The sequence below is a fragment of the Gymnogyps californianus genome, chromosome 16 (assembly GCF_018139145.2).
Source record: "Gymnogyps californianus isolate 813 chromosome 16, ASM1813914v2, whole genome shotgun sequence".
Taxonomy (NCBI): domain Eukaryota; kingdom Metazoa; phylum Chordata; class Aves; order Accipitriformes; family Cathartidae; genus Gymnogyps; species Gymnogyps californianus.
In genome coordinates, this window is record NC_059486.1 from 16,926,285 (window position 1) to 16,953,291 (window position 27,007).

The following is a 27,007-nucleotide window of genomic DNA, read 5'->3' on the forward strand; positions in this document are numbered from 1 at the left end:
GCCGGGCCGCCCGCGGCCGCGGCGCTCGGCCGGGCGCGGCGGGGGCTGCGGGCCGTGTGTGCGCCGAGGGAGGGACGGAGCGGGTCAGAGCCGCGCGGAGGGCGGGGATAACCCCGTGGTGGCCGTCACGTGGAGCAGATGAAAGGGAAGCGGCTTGGCAGGGCGGAGAGGAGCCGGGGCGAGGGACGGGGAGCGCGGGGCAGGCGGCGGCGAGGAGCGGGGCGCAGCGCGGCGGGAGCGCTGCTGCCATGGGGCGCTGACCCGCCCGGGACCCCGGCCCCGGAGCTGGAGCCGCTCGGGAGCGATGCGCGGCGGCGGGGCGCCGCTCCCCCCCGCCGCGCGATGAGGGGCTGCGGGGCCGGCGCGGGGCTGGCCGTGCCGCCGCCGCTGCTGCTCGGGCTGCTGCTGGCCGCGGCGCCGGGCGCGGCGCTGGGCAAGGAGACGGCGTTCGTGGAGGTGGTGCTCTTCGAGTCCAGCCCCAGCGGCGACTACACCACCTACACCACGGGGCTGCAGGGCCGCTTCTCCCGCGCGGGGGCCACGCTGAGCGCCGAGGGCGAGATCGTGCAGGTGAGCGCCGGCCGGGGGGCGCCGCCTGCCCCAAGATGGCTCCGCGGGCCCGGCCGCCCGTCACCTGGCGGCACAAAGCCCGCGCCGGGCCGGGCCGGGCCGGGCCCGCCGCCCCACGTGCGCCGCGCGGCCTGGGGGCGCGGGGCGCCGCGGCCGCGGTGACAGATGCGCGCCCGCGCACAAAGGCCGCGGGGCGCCCCGCGCCGGCGGCGCGGCCGCCGAGCCCTGGCCTCACCTTGCCGGGCCGGGGCCGGGGCCGCGACCGGCGCGGAGCCCCGCGGACGGCGGGCGGCGGCGGCGCCGCGCTCGCCCCGTTTGACAGCCGGGCGCGCGGCGCCGCCGCCCTCCGCGGCGGGAGCGGGCCGAGGCGCGGAGCGGCGCGGAGCCCAGGGCCGCCTTCCGCGCGCGGCGCGGCGGGCTCCGCTCCGCACGCGCCCTCGCCCCTCCGGCGGCCGTCGGGCGCGGGGCGGGGGCCGGGACCGGGAGCGGGACCGTGCCCGCCGCGCGCTCCGCGGGGGCGGGGCCGCGGTGCGGTGCGGAGCGGTGCGCGGGGGCGGCCCCTCGCTGTGCCGGCGCTGCTGCGGGCCGCAGGCGGAGGTGCGGTGCGCTGCCGTGTCGGTCGCGGGGCTCCCCCGCTCCCCCGGGCGGCCGTCGGCGCGGCGCGCCCGCGGGGGGAGCCCCGTGCACAAGTACCGTGGAAGTAATTCGCTGCGGTGCGCGCTTGGGCTGCTGCTGGTCCTTGCTTTTCGTCCTCGCATCCTTTTGGACATCTGGTTTTGTGTGGACTGCTGCCTTCTGCACGCCTGTTACTCCTGCTCTTGGAGCTGGTTTTCAGTGGTTCTTTCACAGCGTAAAATTTCTCACACAGCTGCTCTTGAGTTTCTCACCAGAGAAATAATTTTTGCATTTATCTGAACGCAGCTATTCTTTACTCTGTTTGGAACTCTTGAAGCGCTTATCTAATTCCTTTGTAGTCGCTTGTAATTGTTGACTTTATTTTTTTCCCCCTTTGGCTAAGTAAAGAAAAATTACTTAAATGGTGTTTTAATAAGTTTGACTGTTAAGCAATTGCCAATAGCAATCCTTCTATCTCATCAACAGCTGTGGAGTTTGCTTGATTTCCGTGTATGTACACATGCATACACACATAAATATATATATAAACGTTTAAAAAAGCTAAATGGTGGTGAGTAAGCTCTAAAAACAAGTGGTAAAGCTCTACAAGCACGAATACATTTCTATCAAAATAACCTTTTTTTCCCCTCTTCTTTTAAAGTAAAGAATACTGCTTTTGAGTGCTTGTTATTTCAAAACAGTTTCAGCTGGGAGGATTTCTTATAAAAGTTCTCTTGCAGGTGGCAGAGTTGTGAGGACAAGCTGCTGATATAAGGGTTTTTATTTATTCTTGCAGAGAAAAGAGGGATAGACCAATTAATTTATGTTTCTGACATTTTTGAAAAAGGTGGTGCTAGTAGGGGCCGAAACAGACACTGACGTTTTCTAACCTTTTGGTGCATTATCAAACAACACGTGTAAGACTTAACACTGTCTTTGGGGATAGCAAGAGACTGAAGTTCTGTTTTGTGTCAGGTGTTGGTGTTAAGAACAGAACAGAGGCCATTTACCGAGGTCATACTTTCCTTGAGATTGTAAGTGAAAGTGGAGAAAAAACATACTGTTTTGTTAAGACTCAGATTTGCATAACTTGAAACAATTGTATTAAATGGACTTTTGTAGGCCTTATTATGTATAACGTCAACTGTCTGCTTCCTCTTAATATCTGAATAGACAGCCCTCCAAATAGGAAAGACTACAGTGAAAGCCAAATTATGTGGCAAATCTTTTACAGTCGTTTGTCGCTCAAAAACTGTTTTGCTTGTTCATCTGTACGTATTCTAGATAACATACATCATGAACAGGCTATTTGTTTTTCCTGAGCCACCGTGTATGCTAATCTTTTTTTCAGAGAAGAGAATATGGCAGAGGTTGTTCCAGAGCAGCTAGACTGAATGCTGTCAGTCATATTTTCACTGTATGGATTTTAGATTACATATGGCATCTCTTGTCAGTGTCATGCTTCCTTCATCTCCTCCTGAAAGTGAGTTTTTTCAGAGCCAAAATTTATAAAGATTTTCACAGCATTGTCTTGCCTTCCTTTTTCAGCTAGGCTGTGTATTTATGGAACTATATGAATCTGCCATTCTGGATCCTCATTTAAAGCTCACTGTGAGATTTAGAAAAGGATCATCAAGCTAATGCCACTAAGAACCTGTTCAACAGTAGCTAGTGGTACATCAGTTAGTGGAGCAAGATTTTCTTGGCCCCAACCACTTTGTCAGTGCACACGGCTCTTTCAAGATTAAGATGCATTTTTCTTTACAATGAAATATTAGAAATTCTTGAAAATCAGGCACACATTAAAGAATGGATCAAAGGAATTGTGGTTTTGGGACTACACAAAGACTTACTTTTGTTTATGTTAATAGCATCAATTACTCATTGGTCTTGAAAGTCTGAACAAAAAAAAAACCTTAAGAAACAATGTACTTTCAGCTTTTGATAGGTCATACATTCACTCCTAAACTGGTTATTGGTCAGATTCCTATCCAGTAGTGGTATGCTATTATATTGTTTCTCATGTTATTGTGAACAAGTCTTATTAGGGTCAAGTGTCTACCAGAATAACTCTTCAGAGAGATGAAATGTTCGTATGTCGTCTTTCATGTGGCCACAGTTTGTATTCAGCAAACTCATCCTTAGGTTGCTGTGTCAGCTGGTCCTTAAACTGCTCAAAGGTCTAACCATCTTGGTGGTGTCTGGCATACTGGAATATTATGTGTTTCTTGGGGCAATATCCTGGGCATTAGTATGGTTGAGACTGGAAATTGAAGACGTCTGATTAGAGAGTGATTGTGGAAACAAGACTTTGTTGAAACCTCTAAAATGCTATTTTACTTTAAAACAAATTATGACTGGTGAACTCCTTATGGTTGAAACTTCTTGTAGCATTCAGGCCAAAAGCTCGGATGTAGTTCTGTGTCAAACTAGATGCTACACGGCCACAGACTTACAGTGCTAGGACAACAGGCATCGCTGATTTGATGAGCAGTGGCTTTTCTGCTCAGAGTGGGATTACGTATCTTCATTCTACTTGCAGTTGGCAAGATTCTGTTCCAGTTGCTTATTCTGCTTGATAGCTAAGGTGTGGAGCATCAAATGCTGTGTTTCTTATAAAGTGGTGGTGGTGATGGTACCACTCAGGTGAGGTCCTGGGAAAAGAGGATCAAATTTAGCGTTTGTTTTAGATTGCATTAAAAACTCTGACGTGTCAAAAACTTTAAATCGTACGCATTCATCATTGTCGATTCTCTCTCTCAGTCTTTCTTTTTACTACTCCTGCCTTAGATACACTGCTGAATACAGTAACATAGGTGGGTTACCAATATATACAATTTTGAAGAGAAGCGGCATGGAGGAGAGATTTAGGAATATTATGCCTGTTTTTTCTTGTGCGATAAAAGTTTGGGTTTTGGTTGGTTTGTTTCTGCTTGGAAGCCTCAGCAGGGGACTAAGGAACTTTATGTAGCCATTGAACTGGAGTGATGTGTAGATTACATAATAATCTCCAGTTGCACGTATTTTTTGTGCTCAAAAGGTGACAGTTTGGGGAGAACAAGCATAACTCAGTGCTTTAAGCTCCAGGAAGAAAACAGAAGTGGGACACTTCCCAACTTCTTTCACGGCAGTTCCTTGCAGCAATGCTGTTGCCCATCTGCTTTCTCTTGCAGAAGATGGGGAGGCTTAGAACTGGAGTGCAAGACCGTGTGCCTGTGTGTTCCTTCCTTCTGTCTCCCTCCCACCCCTTATTTACTTGAATAGCTTTGAACCTTTCCTCCCTTTTCTCAAAATGCAAAAGTTGCTAAAGACTGTAAACTTCTGTCAGGTAGGCTTCGCACCCTGAAGCGCTGGCAGAGTGTTTAACGGCATTGAAAGCAGTGACTTGAAATAACTGTGCAGATATATAGATGTCTGGCAGTGATCAGAGGAGGCTGAGTCAAGGGAATGTTTGTGTCCTTTGAGGATGGAAAACAAAAATGTGTATTTTCATTTTTTGTTGTTGTTGTTGTTTTGTGAACAGGCAGGTTAAGTTTCTTCTTGCTTGAGTTGAGTGCCTGAAGGCCATTCAAATTGAGGAAGTGGAATTATTTGTGGCTTTGAGTCACTGTCTTGTTGGATGTTTTCTTTGCTAGTTATCCTCTTAGAATATGAAGACACCTGTGATTGGGTTTGTGTTATTTTCCATACCTTAACTGTAAAGCTGTGGCTTACAGTAATGATCCTGAGGACATCAGGGATAATACATTTCTCTGGTAAAACTTAAGTTCCTAGTACCAGTTTTTGGGGCCTCAGGTTTGCTGTGTCATCGTGTCCTTGGAGTGAAGTATCTTGGAGTTTGAGCTGTCATTGGAACGGGGCACTTTCATTCTGACGGAAAACAAAGAGCTGACACCCTGTGGATGCTGAGAATGGGACGAGGAGAAGGGCTGTTCAGCATTTACTGAGTTTCTCTGTTTTGATACAAAGACAGGAGACCTGGAACGTATCTGTTGTGTCTTGTATGAGAAGTGGGACTAGGTCATAGGTTTTGTCCTCTCTGATCTTCAGTCTTTGATGTTATGAACAGATGCTCACAATTGGCAAATGTTGTGAGGCAAGTGAGAATAGTTGTCTTTGAGATGTCCATCTTCAGCTGTTGAATCTAAGTACTGTCCTGCTTGAGCCTCTCATCTGTACTTGTGTCAGACAGAACCGTGAGTCCCATCCCCATTCTGAAGGCCTGCTGAAAGTTGAGAAGTTTGTGTTAAACAGATAACAAGGCTGAATTATAAATGGAAGAGACTTAATTGCTGCTGTCTAAAAAAAAAAAAGTTCCGAGCTTTCACAGTGCTTATTTCCCGTTTTAATTTATTTTTAAAATTTATTTATTTATTTATTTTAACAAGGGCAAGTCACTGACGGCTCCTTTTTGGTTATAACAGCATCAGGTGTGTGTCTGTTGTTATGTGGTCAGAGCAGTGAGTAATTTCTATGCTTGTTGCTTGGCTGCTTTGTGGATCAGAAACCTTGTCTAATCTAAGCTTCAGTTTTTCTTTTGTTTTCTGGTTATCATTCTGTTAAGACTTGACTATCCAGCTGGTGGGAACAAGACTCTTCCATACTACAGCCGTGATATATGCATGGAATAGCAAAATATTTTGCAAGTTTGGGTTGTGCATTTTCTGAAATCTCAGTTCTTTAAAGCCTATGTGCCGGTTTTGAAACCTGAACTGGAGGTTTCTGTTTGTTCCGTGAGTTGGCAGTGCTCATCAATCCTCTCTGTTATGGGAGAGAGTTGATAGATGAAAAAAAGATGAAAAATGCAGGTTTAGTCCTGTGGACAGCAGGCTCCTCTTCTGTAGTTTCTGCGGTGTGCTGTGCCTGATCTGAGCTTGATCAGTGCTGATTCTTCAGGAGTTTCTGACAGAAGAATGAAGGTTGCCCATGCCCAGAGTTGCCTGGCTTCTTTCAGGGCTGGGGTCCCCTACTCTGTCGCTCCCGGTTGAGTTTTTTGTGCTGTGAAAGGAAGGCATTTTTCTTGGGGCTGCAACAGGTGACTACAGGTCTGGGTCCTCTACAAGAGAAGGCCAAGCTAATAAAGGAAGTGTAATTCACATTTAAAGTAAGAGATTGTTGAGGTGAAGACTTACACAGTTATTGTACCTGGACAGCCTTTGTGGAGCATGTAATGCACAAGCAGCTTGCTTGCAGCAGAGGTGTTGTCCTGGGCTTGGTCTCAGATTAGATTAATTTAGCTGTTTCCCAGTTTCCATCCCTCCCTCTGTTCCTCCTCTCCTTTTTTTTAAGTTTCAGTCATGCTTTAGTCCATTGTGTACTGTGGTGTGGGGCAGTACACGGGGAGAGTTGAAGACAGCCCATCAAAGCGTTTTGCATGGGTCGTTCATCCTCTTGTACTGTTTTGTCTTGACACTGGGCACTGTCTTCACACTGTGAGCTCCAGCCCAGTCACATCATTGCTGCTTTAGTTCACAAGAAGTTGCCTGTTCTCGTTGGCTTCCGAATGCAGCATCGTAAATAAGGATCCTTATTTTTTATTAATTCCTCAATATTGCAATATCCAAGATGTCTCTTAGAATGGTGGTGGAAGGACTTGGTAACTCCTCCTGTGGTAGCTACCGGCTGTTGTGTGATGTCTATTTGCAGCTGTAGTGCTCTGCTTTGAGAATCCTGTACTTGTGCCACCCTGTTCAGGTGCACTGCAACGCTGTAAGAGAATTTAAGAGGGCAGGGTCAAAGATCGTGGTGAGAAGGGGCACTTGGCTGCTTAAACCTTCTGCCAGAACATCCTTCTCTCTCCTTCGGTTGGACAGTTTCATGTCTTCTTTCATATCTTCTGGAAAAAGAAACACCTTATGAAAATAGTTAATATAAACCCAAAATTATCATGGAATTTTAAGGGCTAGTAAATCATATTTGCCTAGTTAAAAACTTTGGACTTTCAAGCTTTAGACTATTACAATACATTATAATGTATTAATGGAGAGTTAAAGGCACCTGTGCAAACTGTTTCTAGATGAGTCTAAGGCAATAATAAATAAATGTTTCTAGGCATTACTAGAGGGGAGAGGGCAGTTCAAAAGGTAAGGTACCAAATTCAGTGATGAGTTACTGGTTTTGGAGGAAGCTCCAACATCTGTGGTATTTGCACAGAGTTGCAGCAGCACCAGAATCCTTCTACCAGAGCCTTGTCAGCACACAAGACTGAGACAGTCCCTTGAGGAGAAGGTGGGAGGCACAGCATAAGAAAATGAGGTAAAAGATATCTAAGTATGGAGGAGAAGGTACAATGGAAAGAGCAAAAAACGCTAATGTGACCTCTTTAGAGGAATAAGAATAAAGTAGGTTAAGAAAGTGAATAGAAGCAGAAAGCTTACAGCACTGGGTGTTGTACTCAGGCCAACCAGTGCAATTTCTGTTCACTTCCAAATAAAGGTGGGGAATCAAGTGGGGAAAAAATAGTTTGTGGCAGTTCAGGTAACTTTTCCGCGTAGTCCATAAGTTTAGTTAAACATCTGCACAGACGTTTAAGGTCTGTACTGTTGAAAACCTTGCCCTTGCTGGCAGGATGCTGACCACTTCCTTTTCCATGTAGTCCTATTGCTTGTTCGGGAGGTGGAACTAGGAAAAAATCCCAGAGAGGAGTGGCGCTCAAAAATTGTTAAACATGGAGCCATTTGGAAAACTTTTTTTCATTTATATGTATTTATGTTGAGACTGGATCTATGTGACTATAATGGTTTAGATATAATTACAGCCTGCTTCATAGTGTTACCAGCACTTGTGGCCAGCTGTGCCCCACGGATAGAATTGGCACTTGCTCTCCCTGAGCACTCCACTGGTGGATGTGATTATGGGACAGGGTAACTTAGTTTTAATTGCCTTGCCTAGTGAAGGGCTTCTGAAATGGCTCCAGGTGAAGCATGTAGAGGTCATGATTTGGTGTGGCATAACTTGGTGAGAAAGAAACGCAGGCAGCTTTGTTGCAAGCAGATCTTACAGGAAAGTCTTGAGTAGTTGTATAAAACCATTGATTAGTATACATAGTAATTTTCTTCCAGTTTATACCATCTTGTGGTGGAGCGTGTATTTAAGAATGCTCCCTTTTTTTTATTACAGTCTTCTAGTCCTTGTTTTGGAAATTCAAAGTGAGGCCCTTCTGGACCAAAATAACTTTCATAAACATAGTTTCTCAAAGTGTGAATGCTTTCAAGAGGCCAGCATCTTACTGGTTAAGGAAAGGTAAGATTTGGAGGCAGTAATCTGCTGTATGTTCTACCCAGTTGTGTGAGTGGTACATGTATTTGCTTTAATACACTTAGTACCTTAGAAGTGCTCAATTTAGGAAGTGTTAAATATTAACTCGTACATACTATCTCTTCTTTTGGGCATCTGCACTTCAGTATTCAAATGTGGTCAGACCAGAGCTTGTGGTGCCTACATACGAAAACAGAATGAATGCAAGTTGAATGCTTGGCCTTATTTCTCATGTTTCCTGGCTTGAAGGGAGAGCCCTTCACATTAAAGGAGATTGGCAAATGAAAAAGAGATTGTTTTTAAACAAAGACATATTTTGAAATTGTTACAACAGCAACAGAAGATTCATGTAAAAAAAAAAAAAAATTTTCTGCGTTTTTCTTGACTGCTTGACACTTGAACAAGAGGTAACCAGGGGAGTGTGATCTTGTGGATACCCAGTAGAGACTGCCAAAAATTGCACTTTACTGCACTTATCCCATTGGTGGAGCTGTGCTTATGTTGGGATTGAGTAGTAGTGCTCAGGAAAATAGGGTTCTGGTGGCTTAGGGTGTCCTCTTCACAGTGACGAATTGCTTTCATTCTTTTTTTTTTTAAATTTCCTTTTCATGCTGCTTTAAAAGACTTTTGTTGTTGCACTTGGCTTTAAGATGAAAAGCCAGTTTACAAAGGTTGATTAGGTGCCTGTTATGTTCCAGACACAAGTACACCCTTAAATATGTAGCTTAATATATGCAGACTCTCTAGGCTTCCCAGACCCATGTTACACTGTGCATTAATGTAAGGATTTTAGTTGTTTTCTAAAGCTGCTGGCCAGCTTAAGCTTTCTGTTGGTTTTCTTGAGCTTAAGCTGTTTTATTATTTTGCATCATTTTCAGTAGTAAAGCAAACTGAAGAATCAGTGAGGAGGTGACTGGCCTGACAAAGAACTAAGGGGCATATTTCAGAGTCTGCAGTCATGGTTCGAGTACAACTGTTTAATTAGCTGTACAGGCATGCATGTTGCAAGTACGTGCCTCCTACTGTGAATTTATTGCATGTGCTTGGTAAGCAGCTTTCAAATGCTTCTGATTGTAGTGTTTGAAAAACTGCTTTTAATTCAGGAAAGACCCTAGTTTGTGCCAAGATCTGTTTTCCTACTTTGAGGCTTTTGATGCTTGCCTGCTTTAAAAAAAAACCAATAAAAAGTGTATTAAGTGTGGGTGGGAAAAATCCTTCTCCTCTATTTCTCTCTTTATCCATTCCGCACCCGCCTCCCCCCCCCCCCCCCCAGCAGAAGAGACTCTAACCAAACTTTCCATTGAGTTCACCTTTGGAACTGAAAGTTTCCAGCCTTAAACAGTCGACTTTGATGACAGATTAAGAAGAGTGGATTTGGAGGACTGACTTGGAATTGTAGAATGTATTCTGTTCGTTTTTGTACATTGATGGGTCAGTTCCAAAACTTTGTTGTTCGTGGAGAAGAACCTCTTTTAAAGGCTGTGATTTACCCCCCCCCCCGCAGAGACTACCCCTGAAGATTTATAGACTTGACTTCTTGTTTGGGCCTGGCTAAATGGTGGCACTCGCAATTGAGCCTTAATAGGTTTTACCTTAGTAACAGCAACAACAATAATACCTGTATCTCATAGAAAAAACATCAGTATTATGTAGAGAGCATGCCAGTTGTGCACACTAATGCTGTCTGTTCTTGCTGCACTGAAGTTTTACCTGTCCTTGCTGGAGATAAGGATAGAGGTTAGGATATGCAGTGTAGCAGTTGCTGCCTTTTTCTTGGACAGACTGGGATTTCTCCTAAGGCAGTCTCTAAAGGGTGTATGTGCTATAACAGGAAAATGTATTCGTTCCCATTGCAGTGTTGTATTTTACAAGGGTCCAGCATACTTTCTCATAGCTGTTTGTATTTGTTTAGAAGCCCTTTAGAGCAGATACTGTCTTGCATGCTGTGAGGATAAAGGGGAGATGAACGCTTTATGGTCTGGATGCCAAGCTGGCAGATGTCCTGAATGATGTGTAGCAAGGCTGGGAGCAAGAAATGAACCCATGAAACAGAGCCAGGAGATGCTACTGAGTTCAGTATTTAATAGGAACCAAGGGCTGGAGACCTCTTTTTGCTCAGAGGCAAGGTATCCCCAGTCTGCTAGCTGGCAGTGGTTTGCCTGTTTAAAAGATACTATCTTTTGCATCCCAAAACTGTGTCTGAGGAAGAGACATTGCAGAGTAGTTAATGCAAAAGAATTCCCAAGGTGTGATCTTATTTGGGTTTTTCGCTATTTTACTTCAGAAAGCTGTGCTGCCGGAGTTCCTCCTCCCCCGCCACATTTGTAACTTTCAGTGATAATCTTTGTAGGTTTTGATACTGGGAATTTACGGAGATTTTTCTGTAGTGAAATAACAGGGTTGTAGTTGCAGATGGGGATAAATTTCTCAACCATGCGTATTTTGTTTATATTCAGTTGCCACTGGGAGCTGAATCTCCTCGAATAACAGAAGTCAAACAAAGTGATCTGGTCTCCTTTTGTCTACCCTCTTGTTATCTTCAGGCAGCTAGGGGAAGATGAAGAAGATTTGAAATCTCTCGGGACAGCTTTAGTATTAAACACAGATCCCTGATGTGGAATAGTCAGCCAAAATGTATGCACACACATGTGTGTATGTATGATGTATGCAGTAGGATTAAATTAAAGTTACACTAAGATGAAACCAACAAAATCTTCTCTGTTTCTGAAGACCGCGTACGCGTTTGTTTCAGGGGCTTGGATAGGAAGGTTCCTAGAGCCTGGAGACATGCCAGCTGTGGAAGTAGTATGGGAAGAAACTCCTGTCCTTGTCAGTAAAAGGGCTGAAGTGTCCTGAAAGAGTTAAGTTCTAATTAGCTCACTCGTAAGGTATTTAATATCCTTATTAAACTTAACTGCTGGTTTGCTTTTTTTTTCCCCTTCTTATGGTGAATAAAATTTCTTGAAGAGCTGAGCCTCTGCCTCTCAGATCAGAGGCTCACATGTTGAAGCTGGCAGTGCTAGAGGCTAGTTCCTATCTGTGTGACAGCATTTTTAATTTAACAGGACCGGCTTTGATGTTCTCGAATATTTATAGGCAGCTTCAGATCACTCCAGTATGTATTCTTTTTAACTGGAGCAGAAGTTCCTCCTCACACGACAAAATTTCTTTCCCTTTGTTTACTCTTGGGTCCCTTTTGGATTTGCAGTCATCAGAGTGGTTTTATGTTACAAAAATACTGCTTAAATACTTACTTGCGGGAGGAACCACTTGATTTCCTTTCTAGTTTCTGCAGCTTGGGGCTAGTCCAGTTACTGCATCTTGGCTCCTTGTTTGAGCCTCACGACGGACACTTACATTGTAGAAGAGACAGATGCAGTGAGGTAGAATTTGAGCAAAATGCAGTTACCGTGAAGCCTTCTCCCGCTGCCGCTGGGCGCTCAGGGGTGCCCGCGGTGGATCAGACCTGAGGTCTGCCTAGGTCGGAGCTGTCATGGGCCCCCTCAGGGCAGAAGTCTCTCAGACACCCTAGAGAAAGAGCAGGTTATAGTCATGGTTTGTGGTTTTAAGAGGAGCTGAAAACTTGAGGTAAGGCTCTCAGTGGGAGCTGATCAGAAGTTACAGAAAAAAGCTTTGGTTGGAATTTGTCAATTTATTAAAATGAATTGTTCCACTTGGATGGTTTCACTTGCATGAAACTCTGACCAAAATTGGGCCGGAATCTTAAAAAAGATACCTGATGGGTCAGCTATCAGCTAAGTTTTTAACCTTGTCTCAGCTTTCTTTGCCTCGGCAGCTTGCCCCACACACCGTCTTTGACTCCAGGCCCTCTCGGGCGCCTGCAGCCCAGGAGGTGGGCTGTCTCAGAGCCGGTGCTGCATGACCTTTCAAAAACAGAGATGCGTGTTTTTTTGCCACTTCAAATTCACTAGTTTTGGTGTCTTAGAAAGGCCTCGTTGTGGTCTGAATCTTTGCCTTGATTGTGCCAGAGGAGGAAGTGTATATGTCGTATGGAAGTGTTTCCTCAGACTAGCCTTTGCAGTAGACTTCTCTTTTCCTCCTTTCTCTGCCATGTTTCTCTTCTGCTTTATCCTCTCAGCTCTCTGTTGTGGATCTCACATGGACTACCTTATCGCTGATGTTCCATCCCAGAGAAACCCGCTTTGTGTTACGTGATGATCTCCTAACTAGAATTCTCTTCTCGTAGGCTTATTTGGAACTCCGTTATCGAAGTAGCAGATTTTTCGTGTATTAATTTGAATGGTTTCACTTTGTAAAAAATTCTGTCTTTCAGTGATGATAATTTGTTATAATGCATGGCCTACAGTGGAAAAGGTTTGTGGGTTTAGACATTCCTGCTATAGATGCACTTCTTTGTTGGTACAGCCTTTTCTAGTTCAGCAAGTGAAATCAATTATGTCACTGCCTACATAGCTAAATAGCGCCGGGAAGCAGCCACAGGAGGAAAGTGCTTGATTGTCTATTTAATGTAAATAGTTTGCTCAAAGAGTAAGGCTTCTCTTGCTATGGAAATTCAGCAGGGAAATAGAGACCTGTAACTTACTAAGGTAGCAGTGAGAGTTTCTAAAATATGCCAGTAAACAGAACTTTACTAACATACAAAAGTAGGGAAAGATCTTGATACTGCTTCCTCCAGAAGAAAAAAAAAATCTGTCTGTGGCATCTAAACATCACTTTTTCAAAGTTAATTTTGAGGGGAGACCTATTTAGAAAGTGAAGCAGCTGTGTAGTCTCTTCAGGAATTTGGTGTTGGTACGCATTCTGCTAATGCTGATGTGAAGTCATCGTCTGAACTGTGTAGCTGCTGGACTGCAATTTCAGTGCTTGCATCTAGGGATGGGTGGATGTGGTTGTGACTTCATTTTTCTTTAGTTCCCTCCTCCAAATTGTTGTTAACAAAGGTAGTTTTCCTTCTCCCTAGATACCCTGCAATATCCTTGTGAGACAGGAAAATTTATGAAGTATGGAAATAATTAATGCTTCTGTTTCTGGGAATGATTTATCCAACAATCACAGTTTAGTTTTTGTTTGGGTTTGGTAGAGCTTTGGTCGAGCTGTAGTAGAAAGCTGGTCCTAATGATCTAAGGCGGTGCTTTACTAAATTTCCCTCTGTCCCGCCTCTGACATGTGGTACTATTGCTAGTCCAAAAGAGTTACAGAAACCGAAAGAAACAAAATACAAGCAGTGTGTGGTACACGCGTGAGATTTTTAACCAGTTCTGCAACCTTTTCCTGGGGGAGGGGGGGGCGCGGAATTCCCCTGAGTGTTTGGGTTTTTTTCAGGCTTTACCGTTCATGTAGAATTCACATCTTTGAGTTTAGATTCAGTAACTTCTGGAAACATTTTGGGATGTTTGCACAACCTAGATAGAAAGTATATCAGCAAAACCTCTTACTAAGATTAAAGAACCAGCTCTGAACTTGTCACTTAGGAGTAAGCAGTAAGTAGTACCACGGTTGTGGCTGAAATGGGAACATCATCGCAATCTGAAGTTTAACTTTCAAATATCTTAGTCAACAGGAAGTGTGTTGTAATTTGAAAACTGGTATACCTCTTGAAGGCTGTGAGTAGAGCTTCCTTTGAAATAGGGTCCTCGAGAAGCTTTGAAGTATGCCCTTTCCCATTCCAAATTACCCAGTACTGAAATTTCAGTTACAAGCATAGCAGACAGAAAGGAGAGAATTGTTTTGTTCCTTATCACTGCTTGACATGGAAGTTAACAACACTCAGTATCCAATACTAAGATGAAATTGCAAGTCAAATTAAAAAAAAACCCAAACCAACAAAAAACCACCCCAACTTACCGATTTTTTGGCTTTGTAAAGCAAGGGTTTTAATTTCTATAATTTCTTTACTGTTGCTGGTTTAAGATCAGTTTTACAGGCCTGGTGGCTGCTGTTGACATGTCCCTGCACTTAAAAGCTGCTTCTACTTTGCAGGCTTTCCTGTGGATAAACTGTTGCATTACAACCACCTAAATGAAAGAGTGTGAGCTACTGTGCACTAAGTTGCCATCCATGAACTGGGAAGTTAGCATGTCACATGTTCGCTCTTCCCCAGCTGCAAAGTAAAATGTCATCTTGAAGCCACCGCATTTTTTTTTTTCCTAGTATTTACTTGGTTACTTGAGCTCACATCTCTGGAAGGGGCTTTGGGAGTGTAAAACGTGGTTTTGTGGCAGTAACTCTGATTGCACTGACACGTCTTCTGCAAATGAGTGAGCCCCTTCTCATAGAGGTTGCTTCCTCTGCGCGTGGTCATGTGTGACAGCAGCATCATTGTTAATGCTCTGTAACTGAGACGGATGTCTCCTCATCCTTGCTCAGGTGCGTGCTGGTCCCTCCTTGCTGCTGAGCAATCTTGCCTGAAGTCATCAAAACCAACGGGAAAGTTGCTAAAAGGACCAAAATACTCTTTAGGGCTTCTGGCAGGTGATATCCCACGATACAAAGGAGGGGAGAAGGAATGGGTTTCTGTGTGTAGAAGATCTGTTTTTCCTTGCTCCTTTCCTGCCCTTTTCGAAAGTGGTTTGAAATAGTATCAAGTGTTCAAGGGTTGGATGGGCTTAAATGAACTCATGCACTAACAGGATGTTCTGTAGAGGAGTGTTGTGATTGTGCCCATATTGTCTCAAGGTGCAGCTTTCATGGTGCAGAGTTACGTTGGGGAAGAATCATTTTTGTGCTAGTAGCAGAGACCTTGGTCCCATCGGCATCCATGTTTAGTTACTGGCACAAATGAGAACTTTGTGTTCTTGCCCTTTAATTGTTCTTACAGTTTCCAAATCTGTTTCTCTAGTGAATATGTTTTTCAGTGACATTTAGTGGTCTGAAGTCATTGATAAAGACATATGCAAGCAGTAGCTGGAGCCATTGTGGTTGAGTCTACAGCTTTGTAGTCTTCTTCCTCTCAGGTTACTCACGTGCTTGTACCCTTTAAGTGAACTAAATGGCGTGCACTGTGCTTGACAAGTGTTGTTCTGCCTTATGTTTAGAGAAAGAATGGACTTTGGAAAATTCTTCTGCTTTGGAAGGGGTTACTTCCATCTGATGAAGGCTATGGAGCATCTCCTATGATTAGAGAAAAGTTAGTTTGGAAAGCATAATGTTTACATATGTAAAGGATGGTTTTTGAGATTTTTTTTTTGCTGGGCTTTAAACTTATTAAACTTTAAACTGTTTTGAAGTATGATTGTATGGGGCTTTTGACTTATGTGACAGAATTGCGTGTTTTCTGACCCAATGCATTTCGTCAGCTCTGCTTAGACTATTCTCTTCATACTTAGTGTGATTTTATTTTCACATAACATTATCTCCTTCCACCTTTTTCCCTGCTGTGTCATTGTCATGCATAGGTCAAAAGGCTATCAAACACTTGCTGCCTTGGTGTCTTCTAACTTGTTACCTTAGATTAGAGACTTAAAACTCTTTTTTTTTTTTTTTCCTTTACATTTACAGATTCCCTAACATTTTTTCCAGTGAGGGTATGGAATCCAGTGTGTCAATCTTAAGCTTATCTACAATAGGCCTCCTTTTATTAATTAATTTTTATATATCCTTTTTAAGTAATCCACAATCTGCAGGTTCACGCTTTCCCTTGAGGATGTCATGTGCCACCTGCGTGAGAGGGGACAACACTGATACCTATTTCTGGGTCCGGCTAGGATTTTAGAAATGCTTATGCCAGCACTGACGTGTGGTGTTGTGGCCCTGTGAGGACCCAAAACTAGAATATTTTGAGATGTTGTGGGTCAGGACTGATGGTGTAGATGCTAGTATTCTAAACCACTTTTAAGTAGGCTCTGCAAACACTTTCCATCTCTCATTGTGCTTTTGTGTTAGGAGGAAGTAGCAGAGAGTAGCATACATCTAATTCAGTCCTATTGAAAAGAGAATTTTTGCAAATCAAATACAAATTATTTTCAACCCTTAAGTTGCAGTTGGTGTCTTCAAATTAGAATTGGTGAAGCTAGGAAAGTATTTGTTCCCTGTGTAAGCGATACAACATACTGTTGCTGATAAGGATATTGCTAGCAAATAACCTCCTAGATAAAGATCTTTGTCAGACTAGGTTGCACTGCCTAGGAAGCTGAATTATATTTTTTAGCAGTTGTACTACCCAAGTGCTGCTGAATCTTGAAATCTCGTCTTTATAAACATATTCCAGATAAAATGAACACTGCAGTCTTTAAAACAGAATACACAAACTGATGCAGTCTGTTCTGGAGATTAATGCCGAACATATTCTTAAGGCAGCAGAATTCTAACCTAGCTTAGGACTAGTTCAGTTAGGAAAGGCTGAGAAAAGTAGTAGGAGTCCTGAATATCTGTCAAGGGAAGGTTGTGGGGTAGGGAACTTCACTATGTTATAGCATTCTTGCCAGAAAGAAAATAATAAAAGATGCTCAGAAGAACAGAGAGCAGTTGAACAAGCCTTAGAAGAGAGCAGTCCTAAAGCAGTCACTGAGCGTATAACAAACTGTAAAAACTGAACAGCTGGAGAATACCCTTTAGCACTTTTTCTGCCTTCAGAGGCGTGGTAGTTATGGCTACCCTGCTTTAAGGAATGGTTCATGAACTGTATGATAGAGGAATTTAATCTTTGTATCAGTATGATAATGTGGCATATCCATGCCCAACTGTAGTGCTCCGTTTCTCAGCGCAGAGTAGTGTTTCTTAGTCTGAAAGATAATCTTCAAGTGAATTCACAGATTTTTGCTGTTTGTATTATATGGAATTAACACCACAAACTGTGCCTCTGAGAGGAGGAGTTGGTTTTATTTACCTTTTCAAACTGAGACTGCTGCTAGAAGAATATAGTAATTTTTTTAAAAAAGAGCTCTTTAGAAAGAAAGTAACTTACATTTGCATTAAAAATGTAGTTATTTTTCAGAACAATTGCAGGCATTTTCACTGCTTCTCCTTCAGCTTCTTACTTCTTAAGAATACAGAATACCTTTATAAGCATATAGTCATTTTGAAAACAGTTAAGAACGTGCTGTTTGACTGGGACTTTATGGGCACCTGTGGTTTTGTTTTGGTTTTGGTTTTTTTACTGTCCCTTTAGAAACCTGTCAGTGAAATGTCCTTGCAGATGCTGAGGGATGACTGTTAACAGTGAACGAGGTGAATTATTGGAAGGATGAACAAAATGGGTTAGAACAAAACATATGCTCTGCTTTGCTACAGGTGAGCATATGCTGCCTATCTGAAGTGCTGGAAAGGATAGCTTTTAAATCATACATGTTTTAGGAAAATATTTATAATATGTCTTCTGATGTTGGCCTGTTCCTGTCTCTCATTAGGTGGTAGGGAATTGCATCTCTGATGTTAAGACTCTAGGATCACATTTCTATTACTGAGGCAGGTAGTGGGTGAATAAACTTCATTCACGCTGTTTAAAACTTGGCAGCTAATCTTGGCAAAGCAGCAGTGCTCCCCTGCTGTCCTCCAGAGATCCAGATTGCTTTTCCGAGCCCACGTTCCTGCTCTCTGGGGTGGAAGTGGCAGCACTGCCTGGGGAGAGGGAGGAGGGAGCAGCTTTCCGAAGAGGGGCTCCATTGCTGATTATAGGCTGGGGTGCCTTGTTTCTGCAGCTGGCAGCATGGTTACAAGAGCCCTGATGGATAAGGAGTGAACGATGTTAGATGTGGATGGGTAAGCAAAGGATTAAAAAATCTAGGCTCGACCTCTGATTTCTTTCCTGGTGTCTTATTCTTGCCTTTGATTTCTCACTTTCTGATTCCTTCTCATTCCTGTGTGAATTCTCAGTGCATTAGCATGGACACATGCTACTGTCTTTGAACTCCAGGGTAAAACTGATTTGCAAGGTAGAAAATTAATTAAAAGTTCATGATCCTAACGTTTCGACCCTGCACTTCTATAATACAGATTGCTATTCTGCCTTTGCACTAGTCTCAGTTAGTTGAATAACTAACTAAGCGAAGGAATTAAGAGCCAAAACTGCCCTTAGAAGGAATGTGGTAAAGAGGAGGGGGAGGATAAGCAACGGTGTATAGGATGAGCTCTGCTGTAGCTTGACTCCTAGAGTTTTTCATCCTGTGTCTGATGTAGACATTGCTGAAGAACTAGGAACAAATAACAAAAGCTCTTCAGCCATGTAAGTTAAGGAGTGGAAATTGGCACCACTGTGCAGTGAAAACGGGCTGAGAAATCCAGTAGTTCTTAGACTAAATGAGGATCTTCTCTTGCTGTCCAGAAAGGATGGTGATACTGAATGTGGAACAATGGAGAATGCTTGAGGAACAAAGAAGGAGATATAAGTTTCTGTATCTGACGTGAAAGTATTAAGACCAAAGTTTTCTCTTAGCTTACATGTTAGAAAGGGATACAAGACTGACTCTGACATGGCAACTGCTGGATGTCAGTAGACCATTGGGTATGAGGAAGAGTGTTACCTTAGCTGAAGACGTGGGGTAAGTACAAGAATTGTGCCCTGACTTGCCTTCTTTCAGCCACCGTTCTTAATACATGCGTGAGGTAGATATGCTCGCAAGGATGGGCCTTACGGTGATAAAGTGACTTAATGGGTCCTTGCGCTGTGTTCTGTGAACTATACATGCATGATGAGCAGCTTGAAGGGAACCGGGGAAAAATACGGGGAAACTGAAGGATGATGAAGAATGAACAGAAGGGCTCTAGGATTTGTTGGCTGGGTAGCATGTGAAGAAAGGTTTGTCTAGCTTTTCTAAAGCTCCTCTAGCTTTAATCTGGGGAAGTAACCTTGCATCTTGCAGATTTTACACATGTGGAGAGAAACTAGCAAGAGATTATAATGGTGATATGTTTGCTTGGAGAGGACTGGAGCATAGAGAAAAGCTAGAGAAAAGGTTGAGGCAAGCTGTGCTGGTAAGCAGTGCTTTGAAGTATTTGGCAGGGAGTGCAGTGCCAGGATTGTTGGACTGGAACAAAGGTTTTTGAAGAGATGCTAAAGGTTGAGAAGGCAGATGATGCTCTCTCCTGTGGAGTCCTAGAGCTGTAGGTGCCATCAAGAGACGATGGTAGACTTTTAGGAGAAGGGATGGGCATGGAGTGGGAAAGGTCCACGTAAAGGCTTGCCTTCTGTGCTTCTCGTGGTGGGATGGGCCTGTACTGAAAGTTAGCAGGGTGGACTTAAAATAGGTGAGATTCAAAAGGGATGTGACAGTGTGGAAGGAAGCAGTGAGTGGGTATGCAACACAAAGTGGACGAGAGGTGAGAGAGGTTTGAAAAGAAAGGAAAACTGATAAAGCTGAAAATTGTACAGGATGCTGAGAAATGGGAGATGGGAAGCTTGTAGTGATCAGTAGATGGTGAAGAAGAAGTGAGAGTGATGTGGTCTTCTGCACTAGAACTATGCCGTGGTTTGTTCTGAGCCATGTTTGGTCCTCCGTGAGTCATGCTCAGATAAGAGATGGGACTGTTGCTGCTCTTGAAAAACTGTCTGAACTTGCATGCACTGTTTCTGAAGCAGCTTCTCCACAGGGCAGCAAATGCTGTTGGTATGTCCTCAAATTTATCTTAATTTTTCCCATTTTCAAGGGGTTGTTAGAGTGTGTCCAAGTGAAAAACAGCAAGCTTGGTATGACAGCAGTATGCAGAACTAAATCCTGTCGTATAAGGGAGGAACATAACTTCCTAAATACATGGTGCATTGTTTGTTTAGATTGTGGGAGTACTCTAGGCTTCTTGTGATTGTGACATGGTGTGAAAATAAAGCTTGTAGTAATAAATCAAAACCCTTCCAAATGATTTGTCTTACAATCTACACCTGTGTGGAAAGCTGGAGAAGATGGAAACTTGGAGTTTTCAAGCAATCTGCTTCTAAAAATACACTTTAAAATGGACTATATGGAGGAGAAAGTCCATGTTGGAGGTGTTTTTTGAACAGGTCCGTGGTGGAGGTCTTTGCCCTAATTTGAAGAGGACTCTATGGTTTCAGTATCTGTCACGCAGTAATGATTACAGACTAGTAGGTGCTGTGGTATGTAGGGGAGTGTTCTGAAGGAATGGTCTGGTGCCCAGCTTTCCAGAGGGTGAATAAGTACTGGGTGTCTGTCTTTTGTGTTCCCTTGGAGCCATAGCACTGAAATAGTGCATCAAATTTTTGCAGATCTGAGATAAGATTCATTTCTGATGTAAGATGACAGTTTTTGTATGTTCCACCTGTGTGAAAGAGTAAGCAGGCAGCATAAATGTCTTATTTCTTCAGTGTTGACAATCTTCCATATACATGTGGATATTTTTATAGAGAAGGTTCTGTTTACTTGAAAGAATCTAAGCTGTAAATCACTTAAGTTCTTGATACAAAGATGTATTAGAGCAGGCAATAGTTCTAGAGCAAGGAAGAGTATCAAGGAGTCAAATACCTTATACTCTTCATTTAAATTTGTGTTTCTGTAGAGCAATATTTGCAAGTGTTTCCCTTGAACAGTGGAGTAGAAGACAGGAAAAAATGTAATAACCTCTAACTAATTCAGAGTTAATCTTAACATAGTTGAATTTCTCTTCCCCTTTGTTTTTGAGGGTAGAGAAGGAAGCTTTGGTTTGTTTTGAAATGTGATGCTTTTAGTCCTATGCAGTTGGAGGTATCTGATAAAAGCTAGTTGCCCTTGTTATATCTAGGCACAGATGTGCAGTGAAAGAATTAAGAAAAGAGAGAATTTCTTATATGTGATGCTCCTTCAGTGGGATTTTTAGTATAATGTCTTATCTCTGGTCCTTTGATATGGACCGGGTCTAAAAGGACATTGAAGGGAAATGCCAAGGTGGTGTAGAATCTTGACATTCTCAGCCCAGCCCTGCAGGGCCTGTTAGAATAATCACTGGTGCCTGAGTCATGGTTATCCTTCATGATGATTTTATAGGTGGGACTATTTGTGTCATGTTTCGATATTTCATGATGAAGTTACTTCCAGATGGGTTGCAGGCAGAGAAACTAGGGTTGATATTTCTCATATCGAGAGACCTTGCCTTTCTTCATTAAAGCTAATTAGTAGTGCTTTGGAAATGAGTTCTGTGCCCTTCATAAAGTCAAAATTAGGGATTTGACAGAGAGAATTAAAGTTCAAATAAAGCAGATCCAAAAGTTAGCTACTTGGGCATGCATGTCTCAAAGTTACAGCAGGATTTACTTTTTTTGCTCTAGTATTGCACAAAGGGGGGGTCTTATGCATAAATAGTTGCATCAGTGTGCTAGTCTGTTAGGTTCATATACTACTTTTGTAGTCCATATCATAGAATCCTGTGCTGAAATTTTGTCATCAGCTTTCGTTTCATTGGAAATGTTGTAATATGAAGTGTTCCCCGGCCTATTTGCCCAAACCAAGTTTCTGAAATTGTAGTAGGAGATTTTAAGCTGCTGCTTGAAGACATTTCTAGAATGAAATTGATAAAGCCAGTGCTTCATTTTCCCACAATTAAATATTAAAACAATCTTTTAAGTTTCAAAATGTGACTTAATGGCTCTTTTGGGCCTGACTAATCCTCTTGCTTCAGTCACCCATGCAAAACTGTTAATCTGTATTCCCCCCCCCCCCCAATAATTATTCTGTTCATAAAGACTGCGTGTGTAAACTTAATACGGCTTCCAGGTGATGGTGATCTCCTGTTATCTTATCAAATATTTTGGATTCTGTCCTGTCTGCTAATTCAGCACTGGTAAGGCTTGGAGCATGAGAACCTGTCTTCAGCACTGTGTTGGACATTCAGCCACAGCCATTACTGCATGACATCCAAATTCCCTGTGACTTTCTTTTGTAGCTCTCAGTCCTAGCACCAAAGTTTCGCAAACAGCCACAACTGTGTTTTCACGGTACAGCTCAGCTGAGTTCTCTCTGGTTTATCTGTATGGGAAACCTGCTGCAGTGATTCGCCCAAAGCTGTTCTGGTAGTCTTTGGAAGAAAGAAGTAAAATTTTAGGGTCTCCTAACGGCTGAGTTTGTGCTGGCTCTTCAGACTCTGCCAGGGAGTGAGTGGTGCAGCTGTTGCAAATTTTAGCCAGTAGTTGTGAAGTAATGCAGCACCTGGCACATTGAATATTTTGAGTTGGGATTCAAAAACCTGAATAGTGTAGAAGTGGCTGTATGTTCTGGTGTGAGTTGCTTACCCACCTTTTGTTGAGAAGATCGATGAAGGAGCTGTTTAGACAGCCGTGTGATTCACATATATTAGGGATACTCTTTAGCCGGTTTCAGGTTTGCATAGGATTGTTTGACACGTAACTTTCCAACTTGCAGTCAAATAAGGAGTTCTTATAGGCAGAAACGTCTGTAAATTTCTAACCCTTATTTCATTTGTCTGTCCATCTTGTGTACTGAGATAGGTCTTGTAGAAAAATATTATAATGAAGTTAATGACTTTATCACATTAAACGTTCACAGAGGGTCAGAATTTTACAGGTTATCTTCAGTTCTGACTGTTCTTAACTTTGAAACCATGTTTTTTTTCCTTACATTAAAATCCATTTTGATATGGATCTAGCAACTATCCTGTCATGAAGTCTTTTGCATCTCAGTAGACTGTGGGCTAAATCTATGGACAACTAGAAGAAAAAAAAAAACCAAACAAAAAAGGAACTTTTACTACTGGTAGTGATTCCTGAACAGGCTTCTTACAGTGCTTAGTTAATCCTTTCAGTTGTAAATTAGTGAGTTTGAGAGTTGTCTGTGCTCAACATTCTGCTTGGGAAGCAGGAGAGATGGGGATGTTGCTCAGAGTTCAGTGCTCCCGCAGCAAATATCGCTGCTTGTACCTCTGGAGTGTGGGAAGGAGAGTGATAACCCACAGGGAGGGGAGTCTAAAGACATTCTCTGAACTCGTAAGACACAAGGACCCCCAGAGAGAACAGTGCCAGAACATCAGTCTCCCTACAGCAAGCACCTGAACTAGCTACTGAAGTGTTATTGGAGACTAACTCCATACCCAGAGAAATCGGAAGAGGCAGCTCGTGAACTGAATGTTAAAGATTCTAATAGTTTTAGGAGCACAACTCCAGACTGTGCTTCCATTCAGCAAATTCAGGTCTGGGGCAAAAGCACTCAGCTATACTTCATTGCTTAGCACACCCAAAGTATGTGCATTTAACATGCACACACCCCTTGGTGTTTTATTGCTTGTGCTTTCCACACATGTGGCCCTGACTTCCCTAATGATCGTTCTGTCCTGCTCTTAGAGCTTTGGGACTATACTCCAAGTAGGTGAGGCTGCTGAAAAGGAGGGAGAGGAAAAGAGAAATTTTAATGCCACCAGACAGAAGGCAATGTGGGAAGCTAACTGGCATGCTGTTATTTACTGTGGCAAATTCTGAATCCTTATTATTAAAACTATTCATAATACATTCTGGATAAATAGCATTCAGTCTGGAGGGTGATAAGAAATGAACGCTGTGCTCTGACCACTTATCAGTCCCTTCCCTGGCGATGGTGCAGCCATGGCGATGCACCACCAGGGCTCGTGCTGCAGCACGCGGTATTCATTTTATCCTTTGGAGGAAGGGACTTACCTGCTTTATGTACCCACAGCACTCTCCAAATGAACCCCTTTGCCATGCTGCAGATATGGGGGAACAACTGACAAAGCAAGGAGGAGTTAAATGTATCCGAGCTCTAATTCTATGTTTTGTTAACAGAGATGCAGTTATTTGAAGTATCAGCTAGGTGTATGAGAGAAAAAACTGATTTCAGAACTAAAACGTCCAAACTAAAAATGCAGAGATATCCTACCCTGTATTGTACTCTGGATGAAGGCTTTGGCAGCATATCTACCCAGGTTTTGAGTGTTTTGAGTACAGATGTGCCTTAGTAAAGAAGATGCTGCTTCAGTTTGAGTGTAACATTGTACAAATAGAAAAGTCAAGCTCCAGTACAAAAAATAATGTGTAGAATTGAAGCATAACTGGAAAAATGTCATGGACAGCCTCACTGTAAGCAAAAATTTTGTGTGTAAGTAATAGACAACCTCTGTTGTTTAATAACCAAGCAAAAAGAAGCTTGGATCCAGTAAATCCTAATGGGTTTTGCAGATCCTGTAATTGAAATACCTGAGCATATATGCCGATGTCAGATGAAATGAAGTGGCTTGTTTGAGATGAAAGTTTACCCATCACCAGTTAACATAAACATGAGTGTCTTTCCCTGGGTCTCTGTGTTGGTGGAAGGCTAGTTATAAGTGTTTGTATACAATTGGCTGTGAACCATCTTGGCCTGAAACAAAACTGAGAACCAAGGGAACACAAGAAGTGGTGGGCTGTGGTCTGCTAGTATGCTCCAGGTGGTGGGGAAATAACTGCAGAGCACAGAAACTCAAACTTCAGGAGGAACCTCAGAACAAAAGATGTTTTATTGATCCCATTTTCCAGTAAGAGGAGAATCATTTAGTGTCTACCTTTCCAGTTGTCTCCCAGCATAAAGACATCCAGGCCACTTTAATGTTTTCTGCAAAGAGTTATTTGAGGTTTCATTTGTGAGGAATCTTGTCCTCCAGCTTGTCACTACTGTGAGAATGAGTGGGAGGCCAAGGAGGGCAGTTAATTTACTGGAGTTTGCAGCAAAGTGCTGAATTTGTGGGATCCTTTGGTCCAGCTTGAGAAGGTATTTAGATATTTATAGCTGACTCTACATTATTGAGAGAAATGGGGTCTTCTAGCCATTTAAGCAAAATTATGATGTCTTATGGAAAGTATCTGTGTGACTCTCATAAATTTGTTCTAGAAGTTCTAGTTTCTCTACCCTCTTCCTCCCCTCCAAAAAAAGAGGGAGGGGAAATGGGAAGATGACTATTGGTATGTCACTTTTCAGTTAAGTCATTAACACAACAAACTTAATTTTTAGGCTCCTAGTGAATTTTTTTTCTTTACACACACATCCCCTGCTGAGGGCATAGCATATTGGGTACTTAAGGGTTAAATCATCTTGCTTTGGAAGCAGCTGGGCAGTTTACACTCCTTGCTGGGCTGTACAAAAATACTTTTCCTTTGAAGTACTGGGAGGAGCGGCTAAGGGTAAAACCTGGAATGGGGTTGCAGCTAACAGTTTGCAGTGGGCTTAGCTTGCAACAGGCAGCTGCCTGCAACTGCAGTATGAGATGGCAGAGAAGGTCAGGGTTTCTTTCACTCTTGCCTTCACTGTCTCAGCGTGAAGGCTTTCTCTTTGAAATTCTTCAAATGCTATTTAGTTCTTGGAAAATTCTTGGATTGGGACAGGTTGCAAGAAATATAGATTAAAAATATCCTTTCCCATAAAGGCAGGCCAAATATAGGGGTCCTATTGGAAGTTCCTTGGCTGCTTCTGATTTGATCTGGTAGTGAAGTACACACTGCTGCTGTCTGGGATGAGAAAGATTCACCTCCACTGGGTGGTGGGAAGGAGGTCAAACTCTTTTGAACACTGCATGTTCTGGAAAGAGCTTTCAGAAGTCCTTTTTTTCCCAATTTGCTAGAACCTGCGAAATCTCCGACCTGATGCCATACCTTAGACATGCTGAACTCTCAGTTTAGCAATAAAACAGCTGATGGCAGTTCTGGCACTTGCCCCAGATGGCTGAAACCAAATTGGAAGACATCATGTTTGTAAGAAAAGCCACTAGGTTTATAGTGCTGTACAGCAGGAAGCCGCCTTCTCTATTGTATACAGCGTGCTACATAACTATGAATGACATTGCTTGATACGGCTTCTTAAAAGCAAATCTTTTCATAGATGAAACCTGATGCAGGCTGGGCTCCAGTGCACTTGCTGTTTCCTGCCACCGCCAGCAGTGGAACTAGAATAACTGAAGTTGCTCTCTGGTTTTCTAGGGTAGTACTTTGCCTCTTGGTAATAATTTCTTGACAGTATTGGTGTGCGTTTTTGGGGAAGGTCTGAATCTGAGAGATACCGTTGTTGTCATTATATGAAACTGAGGAAAAGAAACTTTTAGCAATCAGTGCCACTGAAGGGACAATCAAAAGCAGTTTACCCACCAGCTAATGAGGGGTAACATTAAAATGCCTGGCTGTATCTGTTGAATAGATTATGATAGTGCTGTGTGTCAGATCTCCAAATTTCAAGTTAAATTTATCTTAACTGCCCTTAATAATCCTGTCCTTTCGTCTTTACTCATTTAAGGATCTGATACTTAGCTGTTGGTGGGATCTCCAAGTTTATTTCCCTGCTGCTCTGCCATTCGCTCTTTAGCTTTCTACTTTTGCCTTTTTTGTGAACACAGAAAGTGTCAAGAATTTAGTTGCTAGAATAAGCAGAATTTTCCTTTAGGGTTTCTGCTGTTGTACGAGTTATATAGAGGGTTCTGTCCTTGAAATGCTTGTTTATTAATACTTGAAGTACCTTGCTTTCCCATTTAACGATTCAAGTGCCAGAGAAAATGTATAGTAATATAGGCCTAAGAATCTCAGACAAGATCATCTGCTTTCATCCCAGAACTGTCGCTGAAAATCTTCACTTATAATCTATACCCAACACATTCATTTTCTAGAAAGTGAGGGTTAGTGCCGTGGTAGAAGTGAAAGTAAAAGGCCCTAGAAGAGGATTTTTGGGATATTGTATTTTGT

The 27,007-nt window shown here is 43.0% G+C and overlaps 1 protein-coding gene across 1 annotated transcript in view; it reads left to right on the forward strand.

Annotated features, from left to right (window-relative positions):
• The first annotated feature begins 416 nt into the window (after positions 1-416).
• Positions 417-27,007, forward strand: part of ZNRF3 (zinc and ring finger 3) — a 102,424-nt gene continuing 75,833 nt past the window's right edge. Inside the window, exon 1 of the mRNA XM_050906869.1 lies at positions 417-570. The gene's annotated coding sequence lies outside the window, so the exon portion shown is untranslated. The remainder of the gene's footprint in view (positions 571-27,007) is intronic.